At 34.7% G+C, this 14789-nt stretch overlaps 1 pseudogene; it reads left to right on the forward strand.

The window, feature by feature from the left end:
* Positions 1-1695: 1695 nt before the first annotated feature.
* LOC114087856 (olfactory receptor 6C6-like) lies at positions 1696-2600 on the forward strand (annotated as a pseudogene).
* The last annotated feature ends 12189 nt before the right edge of the window (positions 2601-14789 follow it).

The raw sequence follows: 14789 nt of genomic DNA on the forward strand, positions 1-14789 counted from the left end.
ACTTCTTTACACATATATATTTATAAAATTATCTTTCTTGATCTTAATGATTTAATTTTTTTCTTAAAATCATTCACCTTACTTTTAAAAAATGTTATTTTCCTTTAGGTTTCTATTACCCTTTTTTTCTCCTCATATTGTATTATATATATATATATATATATATATATATATATATATATATATATATATATATATATATGTAGTTATCTACATCAGCATTACAAAATTATCTATAAGAAAATGTATTGGGAAGAGAATCATATCTGAAATAGGTCTCATCAGACAGGAGGAGCTTGATTCTCCCAAGAAAAGTGCATATATTATTATCTGTTTGTTTGGAAATATTTGAGGACCACAAGTATCATTCACCATAAAAAGCACTCAAAAATCAGTCATCTTTCATACACTGAATAAAACAGAAGAGGCAGACACATTCGGGTTACTTACCTCAACTAGATTTGTTTTTCAGAATGGGAATTTTAAATGCCAAATACAGATTATTGTACATGTTGTTCTACTTTATAACTTCTTAATCAAGAAATGATATAACTTCTCAACTCTTGTATATTTTGTAAGAAGGTGCATTATTCAAACCTTATGGATATTCTAAATATTCATGTAAATAAACACTACTCGCTACATTTATAGAATTATAATTTTGTTTTAATTTTTCTGTCAAGATATTTAGGAAATACAAACTATTTTTCTTAGCAGCACACTACCTGTAAAACATGAAGAGCATTGTATAACTCTACCTAAAACATAATTTTGCTAACTCTAACTTAAGCACTAGTTATCACTGTTATTAGATACAACTACTCCCTAACTCCCATCATTTAGACCTGATAAAAGACAAAGTATAGTAACGGAAAACCATAAAGTAGTGATAATGTTCATCATAGTGGGTTCAAATGATGACTCACATTTGAGAATTGTGTTATTTATCTTCCTGTTTCTCAATTATTTAGGCACTGCTTTGATCTGATCATTCCTGCACTCACCCTGCTGAATACTCATCAGAGCCTCATATATTATTCTATCTACTGGGAAGAAAACTATTTTTTATAACCATTGTGTCACTTGAATGACAATTAGCTTGAAAAATTAGCTAAATTCAGAAATTAAAAATATAGCAAGCCAGGTGTGGTGGTGTATGCCTGTAATTCCAGTGGCTCAGGAGGCTGAGACAGAAAGACCTCAAATTCAAAGTCAGCCTCAGTAATTTAGTGAGGCCCTAAGCAACTCAGTCAGACCCTGTATCTAAATAAAATACAGGAAAGGTATGGGAGTGTTGCTCTGTGGTTAAGTGTGCCCAAGTTTAATTCTGGGTACCCCCCCCAAAAAAATTGAACATTTGAACAGTCCATTATGATAAAGCACTTTAAAGACTGGTCATAAATTAACATGAATCAAATTGAGGAGGTATATTTCAAATGACTATTAATTGTCCTATGAACTGGAAAGTAGGACTTACTCAGCTCTGGACAAGGGAAGGATCTCTCAGTGTTCTCATAAACATGATGAATGAAGTGGGATTATGTTCATTGTGATGAACTCTAAGCTGATTTGAGGAATGTCTGTGAATTAGTAAGTTTTTGAAAATTGAACTTTATATCTCTGAAAAGGAAGAAACAACTTCTTACTTGTGATACTAGTTTTTATTTTCTGTAAATTTGTTAGGACAAAAGAGAAATGAAGAATCAATCAACGGAGATAGAGTTTATTTTGCTTGGACTCACAGGTGACCCTGTGCTACAAATTGTGATTTTCCTGTTTCTATTTTTCAATTATATCTTGAGCCTGATGGGGAACTTAATCATCATCCTCCTGGATCCCCGCCTCAAGACTCCAATGTATTTCTTCCTTCGAAATTTTTCCTTCTTGGAAATTTCCTTCACAACAGTCTGCATTCCACGGTTTCTGATAAGCATTCTCACTGGAGACAGAACAATATCCTATGGTGGTTGTGCAACTCAATTATTCTTTTTTTTTTTTCTATTAGGGATTACAGAGTTTTTCCTCCTGGCTGCCATGTCCTATGACCGCTATGTCGCCATCTGCAAACCCCTGCATTACCCAGTCATTATGAACAGCAGAGTGTGCTACCAACTGGTGCTCAGCTCCTGGGCAGCTGGACTCTTAATCATCTTCCCCCCTTTGTTCCTGGGATTTAAACTGGATTTCTGTGCTTCCAAAGTGATCGATCACTTTCTGTGTGACACTTCCCCCATCCTGCAGATCTCTTGTACAGATACACGTTTAATAGAATTGATGGCCTTTGTCTTAGCTGTGATGACGCTTGTTCTCACATTGTTTTTAGTGATCCTCTCCTACACATTCATCATCATAACCATTCTCAAATTCCCTTCTGGTCAACAACGAATGAAGGCCTTTTCTATGTGCTCCTCACACATGGTAGTTGTCTCTATTACTTATGGAAGTTGTATCTTTATGTATATGAATCCATCAGCAGAAGAAAGGGTGGCTTTAACTAAAGGTGTAGCTGTCTCAATACCTCTGTTGCCCCTTTGCTCAACCCTTTCATTTACACCCTGAGGAACCAGCAGGTGAGAGAAGCTCTCAAGCATATGCTCTAAAGGTTTTCTTCTCTTCAAAACAACGGGACAAAGGTTAGACATAAATAACATTCTTGGGAACACAAAATGAAAAAAATTTGTTGCTTCAGATCTCTGCCATTTTTTCCCTTGATTATTTATATCTTATTAGGTTTGCTATGTCTATCTGCACTTCTCTTCTGAGTGGATCTTTCTAATCTCTAGGAATAAACTGCCTTCTTCAATACAGAATATCAAATTCCATCTTTACCTAGAAATGTCTATTCTCAAAAAGGGCTGTTTTATATACTGAATGCTTTTTTGTAAGTGACACTTGCTATACATAGTTAGTTAAATATTTTGATACATGTTAATCGCTAAGCATTGCATCTGCTCTTAAGTATTTTGCATTGCTAAATTTGACAGATACACAAAACATGATGATTTATTATGTAATGTAATTGACATTGTGATAGAAAAAGTAAAAAAAAAAATCTAAGTAATTTTACAGTTTAAAATCATCTTTCAAGAATAATCATCACTTACAATGAATCTTGAAAAACGAATAAGGAAAATAAAAAATCAAGGGTTTTGCAATGAGAGTTATAACACATGAAAAGGATGGATATTCTACTGGAAAAGTTTCTCTTGTGGAATCATAATAATTACAAATAAGTAATTTGTAAACATAAATAGATGTCATTTGTGATTAAAATATTTGAACACCAGGCTTTGTATCTAAATTTATAGTCTCTGAGCACTACAGATGACACTAACTCATGAAAGAAATTCAACCTACAATTCATTTATATCTTGGCTTGCGGAAATATTTATATATTTAAGGCATGTGTATAAAATCACCTCCACCTGCCTTTGAATCAAAGTATACACAGATGATCTTTAGTCACTGTAGATTAGTCATGCCTGTTCTAAGATTTCATATGAAAGAAACTACACTGTTTGAATTTCACGTCTGACTTCTTTCGTTCAACATAGCAAAGTTCACCCATGCTATTGCATGCATCCATAGCTCCTTCTGTATGCTGTTGTGATTTAGCAGCATGTCTCCTGTCCTTTGGAAATAGCCCATTTTTCCTCCCTCATTCCAATACGGTTATCTATTGCATTACTTCATACCTCTGCCATTTTTTCCCTTGACTATTTATATCTTATTAGGTTTTCTATGTTAATTGCTAAGCATTGTATCTGCTCTTAAGTATTATGCATTGCTAAAATTGACAGATACACAATTTTATTCTCTGAGGGATCTCTCCATAAAAGTGAATCATTTTCTTTGGTGTAAAAAGTGAGTAAATTGAAATGCAAATTCTTGAAAACTATTCTTCCATATATCTTTGAAAACTATTCTTCCATATATCTTTTTGAAATGAAATATGTCAAAGAGGTGTTAACAGGAATGGGCTGTTCTCATGTCTTGCTGAGTTCACTCCTCAATTCCCATCATCCAGACAGAGAAGCTTAAGAAATGATCCTTCAAGGAAAAGAAGGACATCTGTAGAGGAATACATTCCACATTTTGTTGCTCTCTTTATGAGCCCATTTCATCAAATAAAAAAAATAAATAAAATAAACTAGATTACTTGTTTTTATAATTTGACAGACTCCAATACTCTACTCGCTTTTCAAGACCTGAGGGAGTCAAAAGCCAAACTTTGAGTGTTGATGACAGAATGTTGAGAAAACTAATATTGAATATTTCAGGTTGGGGGCCTGCAAAGAAGGTGCAGGAAGTGTGAATGGGAAATGGCAATGAATTTCTGTAATTTCTGAGAGTGTTTACCAGGTGATGAGTTCTGTTTCCCCACATGTTGAAGCATAACATTAGAGAAACACCTGAGGCGAGAATATAAAGCTGGGTTTATTTAAAAAGGGGTGGCATAGACTTCTCCTGGGAGGGAGAAGGGAACCATAGCTGGTATCCTGGTATCCCCAGAGGTGAAGGCATTCTGGCTTTTTTATAGGCCTTAGGCTTCCTTTGTTCTCCTGCTCTCTTCCCCTGCATGTCTCTCTCCTTCCTGCTTTCATGATTAAACCCAGATGATTCTCTGTGGGATGGCAAACGATGAGAAGCAGATGGGCTGGAGAGGCCAAAGTGGGGTGATCTAGGCAGAAAGGGGGTATAATGAACAACTCCCTGTAGGGAAGGACAATCCCTGGGATAGGTTACCTTAGCAACAGGTTGTCACAGGGGCAGGTTATCTTGATAAGGGTAGAGGAAGGGCTCCAAAGGCATTAGCATTTTGATCCCTCTTCAACTTCCAGACTCTCTCAAATTGGCCTCCTTGATCCAGCCTGACTAAATTTACTTACATGTAGTGACTGCCTGTCTAATTCTGGCTCCACTTTTTAAAACCTTAGCAGCAAATTAGATAATTCTCAAACACTTAATTAGAAGATACTCTGGATGTCCTGTTAACTCAACAGCCTGACTACAAACCCCTCTGGAGAACAATAACTTTTGTTTCTCTTCTTACTTCCAAGTTTTGCACAAAGTCCTCTCATGGCTTTAACATACCGTACTGAGAAAAGAAAAACAAAAACAAAAACCAAAAAACTGAGAAGTGGCCTCCTAGTTGCTCATCTGCTCTTAGAGAATGACTAGGAAGGTCATGCGTGAGGTTGACTCAGCTACATATAATTCAATGTAGATTGTATGAAAACGAGAGCCATGGTCAGAAGTGCAAATCACTGCTTCTATCACTGGCTAGACTCAAAGTCTGATATTGCTGGTGCAGTGGCACATGCCTGTAAGCCCAGCAGTTCAGGAGGCTGAGACAAAGGATTGTGAGTTCAAAGACAGTCTCAGCAAAAGTGATGTTATAGGGCATTATTTCCCAGGCTATACAAAGAACTCAAGAAGTTTACCATCAGGGGGGAAAAAAAGAAAAAAGAAAAGAAAGAAAGAAAAGAAAAGAAGCTAAAATAACCTAATCAATAAATGAGCAAAGGAACTGAACAGACCCTTCTCAAAAGAAGAAATAATAAATGATCAACAAATATATGTATTGGGAGGATGATGGCCAGCATCTCACTGAAGGGTCCTTCATCCTGCCCAGGATAATCCAAGTCCCCCTAAGACTTACAATCTCAAATAATTATTAAATAAAAAAGCACAAATACTCAGAAATATTTACAGAATGTGAAGCCTCTGATAGATCTAGTCTACATGGGTTCTGGAAATAGACATAGGAAAATGGCTGTGGTGGTGTATTTAGGTGTAGGTACATCAAAGGCAGGGATAAGATTTCAAGGCATAGCCTTGCTTCATGATGTCTTGCAATCAGCAGGTTGATTGACATGTTGGCAGGTCACACCCATCTCAGGTGCTGTGTGGGCTGTTTGGCAGAGTTTGAGGGGGGAAGTTCACCTACATCAGATGGTCAATCCCTGTGGGGGTGCCATGGGGAGTTACCAATGTAAGACTTATCCTCTTAGGAGTCTACTATATGCAACAGTCCACATACAGCCCACAGACGGCTCATGACATCTATGAAAAAACGTTCAACACCTCCATGAATTACAGAAATGCAAATGAAAACCACACAGAGATTCCATCTCACTCAAGTGAGAATGACAATCAAGAATAAAATAACAAAAAATATTGCTAAGGATATAGAGAAAAGGAAACACTCATACATTGTTGGTGGAACTGCAAATTGGTACAGTCCCTCTAAAAAGCAGGATGGAGATTCCTCAAAAAAACAAGAAATAGAACCACCATTGACACACTCCTTGGAATATAACAAATTATAACAAAGGATTTAAAAGCACCATACTACAGTGACAAAGCTGCATCAATGTTATAGCAGAAAAATTCACAATAGCTAAGCTGTGGAACCAGCCTAGATGATGATCAACAGATGAATGGATAAAGAAATTGTGTTATATATATATATATATATATATATATATATATATATATATATATATATATACACACACACACACACACACACACAATGGAGTATTACTCAACCATAAAGTATGACTTTATAACTTTTGTCAGTAAATGGATGAATCTGAAGACTATCATGCTAAGCAAAATCATACAACCTCAAAAAAAATCAAAGGTCAAATGTTTTTGCTGATATGTGGAATTTAAATCACAATAAAGGGTTGGGGAGAGAAACAGAGAAGTTCATTAGATTAAACAAAGGGGAATGAAAGAAAGGGAGAGGGAATAGGAATTGGAAAGACAGTAGAATAAATCTAACATAATTTTCCTACGTACACATATGATTATACCTAATGAATCCCACCATTGTGCCCATCACATTAATGAGGTCCTAATTAGAATAATATATGTTCCATGCTGGTATAATTTTATTAAAATAGAGTCTACTTTCATTTATAACTAAGAAGACCCAATTTAAAAAAGATGTAAACTGGGCTTTCAGAAAGTGGAGATGAGATTTATATAAAGTTAGAATTTAAAGGCAAGTAACCTCTAGAAGACATGAAAAAAGTGTAATGATTCAAAAATGAAAGAGGGGTTGGAAGAATTGCTGTATACTATGGAATAAAGTGACTGAGGCAAAGCGATGATTAATCTGAAATCACATGCACTACTACTTTCACACTTGGAAGGCTCTCCTGGGAGATCCAATTGAAAATGCACAGTAAGAAATAAGTTTATCAAGGACATGGGAACTTAATTCTCCTAGCCATGTTAGCTAGGAATATCCCTTGATACAGTGAATGTGAATGAGTTATCCCCCAGGGCCTGATAAGTGAGCACAGTGGCACATTCATTCCTGCATCACTCTCTCTAAACAGAATGAGGATTTGTCCTGTGGAGAGAAACTTCCAAAATCTAGAAATATGAAGACATGAAGCTCTATGCTTTTATTATACACATAAGGTAATAAATATTCTAAATGAATAAACTAGACCTTTTATAATTAGTTATGATAAAAACCATGTAGCATAATTCCTAAAGTTCAGTTAAAAGTTTTTATTTTTGCTTTATGAGACATTCACCTACAGGTGAAAACTTTTAAATATACACATGTGTGTAAAATTATGCAAATATTTGTAAAGTATTGTTTCCATAGTTGTGTGTTACAATAAACTTGCCCCTAGGAAACCTTGACTTCAGAAAAGGTTTGGGAAAGCTTGTAAGGAAAAGGGATGTGGAAGGTTGAGGGGAAAAAATGTGACAACATTTTCTTTGGGGCTAAGTGGATGAGTTAAAATATGAAAAATAGAAAGAAATGAATAATTAGAGCCTAAGCTATGACTTAATATTTATCAATTCAGAAATACAGAAGAAAATAATTAAAACAATACTAAAATATCCTAAAATATCTTTTTCTTTTTTTCCTTCTTGGTTTATTTTTTATGTGGTTCACCCAAGTCCTTATTCTATTGAGGAATCTGGTTCTTTTGAAAATTACTCATTTAGATAATTTATTTGTGCCTCAAAAGATTTATTAGAGATTATAAACAACTTTCTTAACATAATTTTATATATAAAATTTATATATATATATTTAGGGAATGGAAATGGTAAATTAAATTCAATGATATCCATTTGCTTATTTTTCACAAACTAAAAGTTTAATTGTCTTTAATTGTTTTGTCCTAAAAATACTTAAACTTTTAGTGGAAATAATCAAATGGATATAATTGAATTGTATAATGGATATAATTGTTTCTCACCCAAGTACCTGTATTCTAGATCCACTGTCACATTTATATCCTAAGCCTCAAAAATTATTAAGAGGTTAAAACAATGATCTTTTCTTTGTCCTTCTGATTCTAATATATTCATGCTCAATATTATTTTGAAAGGCAAACTCCTAAAATAAAAGAGGTGAATATTGAAATTTCCATCTCACATTGTCTTTCAATGACTTTAGTTAAAACTGTCAAGAAAATCTATGACCTCAAAAAAATGGGAAGTGCTTATTAAATATATGATATATTGACTATGTCTGAAATTTTTACACAGAAGACCTAGGAGTAAACACTTGATACATCAAAAGAACTGGTGAATGTATGAGGTCATGTGATATAGTAAATATCCTGATATGAGTATTATTATGGGTACTTTTATTGAATATTATACTATATACCATACATATATACAAAGTTTATATATCAATTGAAAACAAAAAAGAAATTAAAATTTAAATCTATCTAGTAAATCATTATATTTGGAAATTACTGATTGCACTCAGGGGAACTTGACAACTGAGCCACATCCCCAGGCCTATTTTGTATTTTTTTTAGAGACAGGGTCTCACTTGTTAGAGTCTGTAAACAAGTCAAAATAACACCTGGCATTTTGCCAGGGGAATGTTAGAGTTCGTAAACAAGTCTGGATGGTGCCTGGCAAAATGCCAGAGGGAGTGGTTTGAGAAGTAACAAAAGCTAGCCATTAAGTGTGGAGATTCCTTATTGGTTGACTGATGTATCTAGTTTATGCTAATTAGATAAGCTGTGTGGAATGTATAAATACTGCTCCTGTCCTGCAATAAATGGCTCCCACTCCTGCTGTATCAACGTACACAAGTTATTCGTCACCCCCCCCCCCCTGGTTATTTTGCTGCAGCCGGACTGCGGCACTCACTGAGTTGCTTAGTACCTTATTTTTGCTGAGTCTGTCTTTGAACTCACAGTTCTCCAGCCTCAGCCTCCCAAGCCTCTGGGACTACAGGTGTGAGCCACTGTACCCACTATACCTCTTTAATTAGTGTTGTCTCTATTGCATCAGCATATCAAATAGCACATTCTTGAATTCTTCACCAACTTGAGTGTTATCCTTCAATGAGTGTAAGCAGCTCCAACAGCATATTTTTACTGAATGAGAGGAATGGGTTTCTTTTCTTCTACATTACATACAGAGAAACTAAGGCAAGAAAAGTACATGACTTACACAGTGTCCTAAGAGAGTGTATGGTGAAATGTTTACTGAGCCATAAATATTTTAAAACCCTATTCTAACCATTAGTCTTACTGTTTCCAAATGCATATAGTCATCTAACACCACTGTGTTATTTGCAAATGCTTATCCCTCAATCTTCTTTCCTTACACATATTTTTAGTTTCAGCAGAGTTATTACTTTCTTCTGAAAATTATTCCTCATCTTTTAAATTCCACAGAAGTCATCTTCTCCACACCATAATATTTTTGTAGACCTTTATTATAACATTAATTACACACACTGTGTAGCAATATTTGGTTTATATGTATGTGTCTTTCAGGTAATAAAATGTCTTAAAACTAAGGATTTTACTCCATCCAATGTATGAAACAAGATATTTACATAATAAATACATGTTGAATTAATTAGTGAATTATATCCATCAAGATATAATTATGCAAATTTCAAAATCATGTTTTGTGGAATCTAATATTTTATAAGGAGAGGTAAAATATAGTTTGGATTTAAAAATTGAAGTTACCAAAGTAGAGCAAAATTCTTTGTGAGAAAGAACAAAATGAACAGTGGAATAGAGCCATAAGACTTTTCAAGAGAATCTCCTTCCTGAGGTAACTGATGATCATAACAAATGTATGGAACTGGTTTTTAGGTTTTTTTGTTATTAATTAATTTATTTATTTATTTATTTATATTTCTTACATACATGACAATAGTGGAATTCATTACAATCATAATTATCCATTCCAAACACCATTTTTCGTAACTCTGTATAATTTGGTTTTTAGTTTTTAAGTTTGTAATTTGTATCATGTTCTTAAATTTTGTTTTTTGAAAAACACAAAATCTTGTGTAATACATCCCAGAAGACTTCTTTCACTTGCTAGTTCCTTAGAGTATAGATCAAATGATTTATTAAAGGAGCAAGTGAGTTATCTAGCAAAGCTACATCTTTTTTTTTTTTTTAGAGAGAGAGAGAGAGAGAGAGAATTTTTTTTTAATATTTATTTTTTAGGTTTCGGCGGACACAACATCCTTGTTTGTATGCGGTGCTGAGGATCGAACCCGGTCTGCATGCATGCCAGGCGAGCGCTTGAGCCACATCCCCAGCCCAAAGCTACATCTTTGGATACTGTCACTCTTTCTTTTGCTGATGGTTTTATGTACATAAAGATACAGTTACCACAGTTACCGTATATCATAGAGACAACACTTCATATCCAAATGATATCAATGTCAGGGAAGATTTAAATAATAAATTTTGAAATTACAACTTCTCACGTAATGCATAATTGATGAGCCCTTGAACAATTTAACTAATTTTTTTTCTATTGAGAAAATTAAATTTTGAATAATTTGATGTTTCATTTAACTTTTTACTGAATGATCTATATGTAGGCTTAATAAGATGATATTATATGTTTCTTTTCAAAGATCAACATATTTTTAAGTATTAGGTCTACTAATATCACCATTTTTATTTTTAAAAATAGTATCTAAAAGACATGGCCAAAACATCAAATGTTTTTCTTTAAAAAAGTGCTTTGCTTTGCTTAAGCATGGGAATGATTAAGATGAAAAGTTACTAAAGTAAAACACATGAAATAAATGAAAAGTGAAATGATAGACATCTAGCAATAAAAATTATCTCCTTGAGCATACAGTAATTTTGTCATGATGCCTGAGGACCATCAGATTTTTAAATAGCATTTTCCTTCATTAGGTTTTGAATTTTGAACATGCTGTCAGATGTTGCCAATACTAATGTGCTAAGAGCCAAGTATATGATGCATGGCATTTTTGGTCGAAAGGTGACGCCAGCTAGCCATTGAGATGATATGATTATGTTAAGATTTGCATTCATATGGATATTGGACTCCTGCTGTTCACCTAGGCCGGCTACGGGACTCCTGGAGAGTTCCCATTGGTTGGGGAAGTACAGTAGGAGGGAGTTCCGGGGGAGGAGCTCTCTCTGCGGTCCGAGAGGAGGCCGCGTGTGTGGAAAAAATCTTCCCGGGCGGTACCGGACATTGGCGGCAGTTTCAAAAAATAAACTTTGTTCCTGCTTGAGTGGCTCGTGATTTTGTGCCCAGCCAGACTGCGGCACTAATGGGCTATATCACATGTATAGCAATTTATTGGAAATACTGAAGAATTTCTGTAGATGTGTTTATGATTAAAAAATTGATAATTTTTTCTTCTGTAGAAGTCCTGGAAATAAGAAATAAAATAAAATATAAAAATAAAGATTAAATTTCTGTGTTGTTCAATCCCTTAAATATTCATTCACATATTGGAACATTTTCTTCTAGTTATTTTTGTTTAGATATAGTTGAAAAAGACACTGAGTTAAACATCTTACTTTGTTATTTGCCAAACTATGGAGATTTTCACCATGTATTAATGAGTTTTTCTTAATTTTTGAAAACATTTTTGATAATCATGCATTAATTGTGGGTTCAAAATAATATCTCAACACATGCATACAGTGTTTGCTAATCAAATCCAGACTCCTTTACTCACTCTTCACACACCCTAACTCTTGTCAAACTCTGTTGGTCACTGTTCTATATTCAAGTTAAATTTCTTAGGTTTCCTCATCTGAGAGAGAACTTGTGGTACTTATCTTTCTGCATTTGGCTTCTCTCTCTCTCTCTCTCTTTCTCTCAAGATTTTAACCTTTTATTATTTATTTATTTATATTTTATGTGGTGCTGAAGATCCAACACAGTGCCTCACCCATTCTAGGTAAGAGCTCTTCTCACTGAGATACAATCCCTTCCCTGGCTTATATCTCTTAACATAATGTCCTTCACTTCATCCTTTTTATGGCCAATTAATATTCCTTTGTGTGTGTGTTTATATATATTTTACAATATGTGTGTGTATACACACACATACACACAAACACACACCCCATATTTTCCTTATTTATTGATACCCTGGTGGGCAACTAAGTTGATTTATATCTTACATATTGTGAGTAGTATCACAATAACCATGGGAGTGTACGTGTTTCTTTCTTATGCCATTTTCATTTCCTTTTAATATATAACCAGGATTGTTAAGAAGTGCGATAACTGGACTATAAAGTAATCTATTTTTAGTTTTTTTGACCAACCACCATACTATTGTTCCAAATTGCTATACTAATAATTTACATTCTCACCAACAGTGTATAGGGTTCCCTTTTCTCTACATCCTGGCCAACACTTGTTATCACTCATCTTTCTTATAACAGGCATTCAAAAGTTTGCGAGGTGATGTCTTATTGTGGTTTTAATTTGAATTTCACTGATGATTAGAGAGGCTGTGCCAGTTTTCACAAACTTGTTTACCATTTGCTTTTCTTCTTTAAAGGAATGTCCTGATTCTTTGCCAATTTTTAAAAACATTTTTATTAGTTGTTAATGGACCATTTTTATTTATTTTTATGTGGTGCTAAGAATCAAATCCAGTGCCTTGCACAAATGCTAGGCAAGCGCTCTACCACTGAACCACAACCCCAGCCCCTCTTCACCAATTTTTAAATCTAATTACTCGTTTTCTTGCTCTTTAGTTGCTTTGGTTCCTTATATATCTTGAATATGGCCCCTTGTCAGATATATGATTGGCAGATATTTCCTCCTATTCCATGGTTGCCTCTTCACTCTATTAATTGATTCCTTGACCATAGAGAATATTTTTAGCTTGTTGTCATTCCATTTTGTCTACTCGTGCCTTTGTTACCTTTGTTTTGGGAGTTGTTTCTGATAAATCATTGTCCAAAGCAATGCAAGTGCTTTTTTCTCCTATAGCATCTCAATAGTTGAAGTTCTTGAATTTAAGTCTTTTGTCCATTTTGTGTAGATGTTTGTTTAGAAGCCCAATTTTACTGTGTGAAATGAAAGTTGAATTTTGCCCTTCTGTATGTGGATGTTCAGTTTCTCCAGTACTATTTATTTAAAAAGAATGTTTATTTCTCTGTTGTATGTTCATGAAAATTTTGTTAAAAATAAACTGATTTGGAGGTTATATTTGAACATTTTATCCTCTTCCGTTTCTTGTCATTTCTGATTATATATGCCAGTGTCATGCTGTTTTTAAACATAATGACTTCATATTGTATTTTAAAATCAGGGAACTTTAGGGTTCCAGTTTTGTTCTGATAGTTCAAGATTGCTTTGGCTTCTTAGGGTCTTTTCTGAGTGCATATATGTTTTAAAATTAGTTGTTCTATTTCTATGAAAATGGAATTAAAATTTTGATAAGATAAGCATTGGATATGAGGCAGATGCCTGCACCCTTGATCAGCCTTCTCATTTTGAAGCTACAGAGATAATTTGAAAATGTTAAATTCACCTTTTTATTTTTCATAGTACGGGGGATGCAGGAATTCTGAACTCTGTCAACTCCAAGAATACAGTGATTTAGTAACATATAACTTTGGTGACTACTGAAAAATTGAGATACTGAGTGCTTGCAGAAACTACTTGCAGAGTGAGTTTAAATATCTGAATTTATTGCTAGAGCAATTCAGGGGAGAAGATGTGGCAAGTACCCACTCTCCTGCCTAAATAAGCAGAGGTCTCACATCCTTCTAGTAAGGGGATGCTCTGGTATGTACTTATTGCTAAAGCAATCAGAGAGGAAGGTGAACTGTGTCTTTTAGGAATGTTGAGGTCTCCCTGTCTTCTTTCAGTGAATGATCATAGAAATAAATCTCAGGAACAAGTCTGGAGAGATAAAGATGAGGAGCTGGCATGGGCATCCTTTCTGGTCTCACTGAAGGAAAATCTTGATCCATGAAGGAAGCTGTTATTATCCCTGAAGGAAGCAGAAGAAGAATGTGCAGAAAGCAAGCAGAAATCTCACACTCTGGTAACAAGGGGAGACTTATGGTCTCTAGTTATTACTGAAGCAAACCATGGAACATGATGTACAGAGCGCCTCATTTTTTCTTGCTGTTCCTGGAAGCAGCACCTTCCAACTAATTTCCATGGAGAGAATATAGGACTAGAATTATCATTGGAAAAGTCCAGGGAAGAAAGTGCAGGGAGTGCCAAATGTCCCATTTGAGTATTCTTATTGGATTTGAGATATTCCCTCCAAATTCCTGTGCCTATGTGGGAATGTTTGTAGGTATAATTATTAGATTGTGAGTGGTGTAACCTAGTCAGTCCATCCTAGTTTTAATTGAGTGGGTAATAACTGTAGACAGGTGGAGTAGAGCTAGAGGAGGTGGGTCACTGAGGGCATTCCCTGAAAGATTTGTTCTCCATGTCCCCCTTTCTCCCTTCCTCTCTCCTTTCTGCCTGCCATGAATGGAGAAGCATCCTCCACC

Source organism: Marmota flaviventris, chromosome 3 (genome assembly GCF_047511675.1).
Source record: "Marmota flaviventris isolate mMarFla1 chromosome 3, mMarFla1.hap1, whole genome shotgun sequence".
Classification (NCBI taxonomy): Eukaryota; Metazoa; Chordata; class Mammalia; order Rodentia; family Sciuridae; genus Marmota; species Marmota flaviventris.